The sequence below is a fragment of the Pleurodeles waltl genome, chromosome 4_1, assembly GCF_031143425.1.
Source record: "Pleurodeles waltl isolate 20211129_DDA chromosome 4_1, aPleWal1.hap1.20221129, whole genome shotgun sequence".
Taxonomy (NCBI): domain Eukaryota; kingdom Metazoa; phylum Chordata; class Amphibia; order Caudata; family Salamandridae; genus Pleurodeles; species Pleurodeles waltl.
The window spans coordinates 1,307,644-1,313,326 of NC_090442.1; positions in this window are offsets into that span (position 1 = coordinate 1,307,644).

The following is a 5,683-nucleotide window of genomic DNA, read 5'->3' on the forward strand; positions in this document are numbered from 1 at the left end:
AGGCTGGCGGTTGGGGAGTCGTAATCCCCTGGGCAGCGCTACAAGCAGCGCTGCCCTGGCGGATTACATCCGCCTGGGCCATTGTGGCGGTAAACCGCCGGCCCCGGCGGTGCGACCGCGGCGCAACCGCCGCGGTCATAATACACCGGGAGGCACCGCCAGCATGTTGGCGGTGCTCCCGTCGTTTTGGCCCTGCGGTAGTAATACCGCCAGGGTCATAATGACCACCTAAGTGGCTACCATGTTATTGACACGGAAAGCCAAAGGTGACCTACAACTGTAATGTCACCCCACAGTTGTGGTCATATGACTGAGCCACAACTCTCCTGTGGCAGTGGTGGACCAGCAGACGAGGCAGCACGTGTCCACATATTTCCAGTGATCAATTGCACAGAGGTGTCTGGTTCATGTGTGTGGTCTAATGTTGATCCTATATATTTTTAGGGGTCTATGTTGTCACAGTTACGTCCAGGTCTCGTCATGAGTCAGTGGCGGCTATTCCTGTATCTACTGAGTATCCTTCGGAGATCAATGGAAGTACAGTCGATGAGGACATGAGAACCTACATGGGGATGGTCCCACCCTGTCACTGTAGACGTGTTATGAGACTGTCAACAGGGCAACCTTAGTGTGCTGAGTGAGATCATATCTCAGGAGTCATGTTCCGGCAGGTGTCATTACAACATTTGTACGCAGGTTGGCCTGTAAAGTTCCCACTGCATCTGGGAACATCATAGCCTCTGTGTTGATTAATCTTGCAGCTATTCAGCATGCACAGGCCATCAATATGTTGTGAGCAATCTGATTCAGCGTATGAACTGTCAGGGTTCTAACATGTGTGGAATTTTCATGCACATTATCAGAGGTTGCTGGTTCTGATGGAGGCACCATACCCAATCCCTGCATACGGCCGTGGTACACTGTCACACTTTGTCGTTCATGCATACATGAGACCCAGACAAGGGATAGGCCATGATTTTGGTATTTGGAGACAAATTTATAATTATGGTACAATAAAAAAGCAGATGATGCTATACAGTGTATTTGAGTATGCATTGAGGAAGCACCTGACAAAATACCCCCTAAGGAATGTGAGGTTTGGGAAAGGAAGTGTGGTACATATGTAGCCACAAGGAACCTTTAGGGTAACGCACAGACAGGTGCCAGTCAGGCTGACAGGATGCAGGGTCAATCAAGATCCAGCAATTTCACAAGGTACATACTAAGTGGTCTGACTTACACTGGTCGGAGGAAGAACAAGACAGTTGACATGGAAGACTGTGTTTGTCCTGTGTTTTGGAAGGTGACACATAAACCCAAGGGCTGGGTTACACGGCTTATTTTTCTAGCAATGCATAACAGTGTAATCAACAAAATGGCAGCTTCTATGCAGTTCCAAGCATCTGCAAGGGCAGTGCATGTTCAAATGGGTGGTCTGCATGGAGGTGCTCACAGGTGTGCTGCAGCAGTTTCTCACAAGTCCTGTAGGTGAGATTTGAGTTCAAATGACTAACAGTACCTTTCACATGTGAAGCAAACTACAGGTGAGAACAGGGCTTAGAGACTACAAGCCAGTGCATTATTTAACCTGACGTCCATGCAGACAGATGTACAATGACAATGGCATACTGGATTACTATTGTTAGTCTGTGTGTGTAGAGGAGGGAATATCTGGGTGCACATATTACCATTCCAGGGACCTCATCAGACAGGTGGGGTGAGACCAGGAGCATGGGTGTGTCAGGACGTAGGACATGGGCTGACATGTACATAGAATGTCATAGGTGTGGCACTTGTGCTGTCTATGTTCTGCTTATATGGAACTCTAGTCACAGATAGTCCTTGTAAAGATAGGTGCTGTACGACTTACTGCTGTCAAGGGTCTGGTCATACATTCCTATTACCAATGCAATAGCACATCCACTGCCTCAAGTATGAGGCATTTTTTCCGCTTAGAGACTGATGGTGTCTTAGTTGTGTGCCATATGCTGCGATGAACCATGTTGCCAACATGTATGTGTGAAATAGGTGTGGTCCTCTGCTATTGCCCTTCAAGGGTGAAATGTACAGGATATATGTCATTTACACTGTTTGTGTATGTGACTGTTGTGTAATATGCATCACAATTGCTCTGGAATGTTCTGTGTCCTGATCGGTATGTCAACAATGCTCCATGAGGCTACCCTGTTATTCTGATAGTTGGAATAAAAGGTGAGCAAAAATGATTACCCAGACCATGATATGGGGATTATTATCAGTGTTTATTTACATCTGTTGCTACAGTGGTGATGGTTAGTTGTTTCAAAATAAATTGTTCACAATATGTTGGTGCCTACGCAATCCAGCAGCTGTGTTTTGTTGTTCCCCCTCTTGTTGCATGCCAGCATCCTCCTCTTCCTCCTCTTCAGGCATGTGTGGCTCTGGTTCTAAGAGGGGAATGTTCCTACGTATGCAAATGTTGTGCAGGATGGCACATGTTAAAATGATCTTACAGACCATTTCTGGTGAGTATAGGAGGCTGCCACCAGTGATGTCGAGGCACCCGAATCTCGACTTCAGGAGGCCGAAGGTCCTCTCCACTATGGTGAGTGTCCTCCTATGTGCCTCATTGTAGGCACGCTCTGCTGCAGTGCTTGGGTTGCCAAATGGTGTCATAATCCATGGCTGGATCCCATACTCCTGATCAGCTGAAAGAGAAAATGATTGGGATCATGTTGACGTATCTTGCACCATTCATATCACCTTGCATGGCAGTAGTTGTCTTGTGTTGTCTGTGACTCTTTTGTGTTATTGTGTTGATCCCTAGGCTTCCAGGATGTACCATCTGCATTGGGTTGTTTCCTTGGCTGAACAAGTGTTTGCCTGCTGACCGGTTGTCAGCAGTATGTTTTGGGATTTGCAGTACAGTGTGCACTCCCTAGCATTGTGACTTGTGATACAGGTGTCCCTGTGTCTTTACTGGGGGTGAGATGATAGTTTCATACACAGATTCAAATTGACAGTGGTGGTAACACGTTAGCATCTATGTACCCTGGACATCCCATACCTTTAGACATATGCAATGGAGTAATTTAAACATCAGTGAGACATGTACATTTTGCAAGGTGACAATTAGCCAAACCTCTCCATACGTTGTGATCATTGACGTATTAAAATTAGACTGTACACTCATTTCAGATGTGTGACAGGTTCACTGCAGATCTATCAAACATGGCTAGCGGTGTCACAACCTCAGTGTGTTCCTGTCCACATGTTGCTGTCGTGGTGTATGTGTTGTGTGTCCTAGAGGGTTGCTGTGCAGTGTGTATATAAGTAGGTTTCTGTACTTACCAACAAGTAGTCCACTGCCATATCGTCCATCCTGGAAGTGTTGATTGATGGTAGAGTGATGGAAGATGAACAAATCATGGGCACTCCCAGGATACTTTGCCATGATATTGGTGATCAATCCTTGGTGATCCACAATGGCCTGCACATTGATGGAGTGTGTGTGCTTCCTGTTGCAGTATAGGTGTTCAGTTGCTGCAAGTGGCACAAGGCGTACATGTGTGCAGTCAATGGCACCAAAGACGTGTGGGAATCCATTTATGAGGTAAAACCCCTGTTTTGTCTCCTGCTGCTTCTTCTGTGTGTTTGGGAAGCAGATGTGGCGGGGTGTGAGTCCAATGATGGCATCCAGTACTTTGGGCAAGAAGGCAGAGAATGATGGCTGTGATATCCCGGCAACCAGGGCGCCAGTGCTTTGAAAGGAGCCACTTGCCAACATGTGAAGAACAGCTAGCAGCTTGGTTTCTGTTGGGATGGTGCTGGGTGTGAGCAAGGTGGGTGCCAACTGTGGCTCTATGTTGCGCAGCAGCTGCTGAATGGCTTGCCAATTCAACCTGTACCTCTGGATGATGTCATGTTCCTTGAGGCCATGAAGGGTTGTCCTGGTGCGAAATATCCTCTCCTGCCTTCTGCGTTGCCTTTGGGGTCCCTGCTGGTGTTGCGGTAGCTGCTGTTGTTATTGCTGGGCTCTGCATCTGTGTGCACGCTGGATGAGAAGCACCTCCATGTCTCCCTTTTGCTGCTCTGCTGTTGCTTCTGTGTGTTCTGATTAAATACAGGTGTGTTTGCCCCATTTTAAAGCCTGCCCTGACCCAGGCGTTAATTTTTGACTCAAATCGGGCTGTGCGTCATTTTCCGCCTCCGCCTCCCGGCCGTGCAGGATTTTTGCCCGGAAGCATAAATACGACGCACGGGCGTTTAAGTCATTTTTTTGGATGGGAACCTCTACCTTGCATATGATTAACGCAAGGCGGTTTCCCGCATACAGAAAATGATGCACACGGTGGGATTTTGACGTCTGCGGGCTCAGGCGTCCAAGTTTAAATATGGGGAAAGGTTTGCGCTGAATGTGCGTCAAAATGTTTGACGCACATTCGGCGCAGACGGAGTATAAATATGCCCCTATGTTTTTTAGTCATGGTTTGAGGTTTGCATGGGTTCTGGTTAAATAGATTGAATGAGAGCCACCTCACCCTGGATTCCTTAGGTGGGCAGTTTTTAAAAATGTGCAGGTTTACTGGATTTCTCTAGGTGCCAGCTGAGTTAGGCGCCAAAAGCTACAGCTAATCACATTGCAAAACAAATGATCAGTTTTCAGTGGAAAAATGTGATGTGTCCATTTTAGGTCATTTCCAGTTGCAGACAGTAGGCCTACCAACACAACTGAGCTGCCATTTTTATTAGGAGGCTTGGGGGAATATCGGGTGGTAGGAAAATTGTGGCTCTCCACAGATTCCAGACATTTGTCTCACATAAATATTTGAAAAATGTGTGTTTTTATTTGTACTTTGAATTAAGTAAGGGTATGTGAGTAAACTACCTGGTGAAAGCCACGCACCTCAAACACATTTGCACTCCCCTGGTTTGCTCATTTTCCCTAGGTGCTGGTTGAGCTAGGCCCCAAATTCCACAGCTACCCACATTGCAAAAAAGGGTGATTTTCCTGTAGAAAATTGTGGTGTCCATGTTGCATTTTGTTTTATTTGCTGTCACAGCACTTGGCTTCCCACACAAGTCCGGTAGGATTTTTCTCCGGAGACTTGGCAGAAAGCTTAGGCGATGGGAATTTTGTGCTCACCAAAGTTTCCAGAACCTTTCATCACAGAAATGTAAAGAAAATGTTTTTTTAGTCAAGGTTTAAGAGTTGCAAGGAATTCTGGGTAAATAAATCTGGTGAAACCACGTAAGCCACCCCACCCTGGATTCCTCTAAGTGTATCACTTTAAAAAATGTACAGGTTTGTTAGATTTCCCTCGGTACTGGCTGAGCTTGGCCCCAAAATCCACAGCTACCCACATTGCCAACTAAGGGTCAGTGTTCTGTGAAAAAATATGATGTGTCCATGTTCTGTTTCCTCTTGCGGACATCAGGCCAACCAACACAAATTAGGTACCATTTTTATCAGGACACTTCGGGGAATGTTAGGTGGAAGGAAGTGTCTGGATCCCTGCAGATTCCAGAACTTTCCATCACTGAAATTTGAGGGCTATGTGTTTTTAGTCACAGTTTGAGATTTGCAAGGGATTATGGGCAAGGAATTTGATAAGACCCACAATTCACCCAACATTAGATTCCCGTAGGTGTCTAATTTTTAAAAATGTTCAGGTTTGCTAGGTTTCTCTGGGAGCCTTCTGAG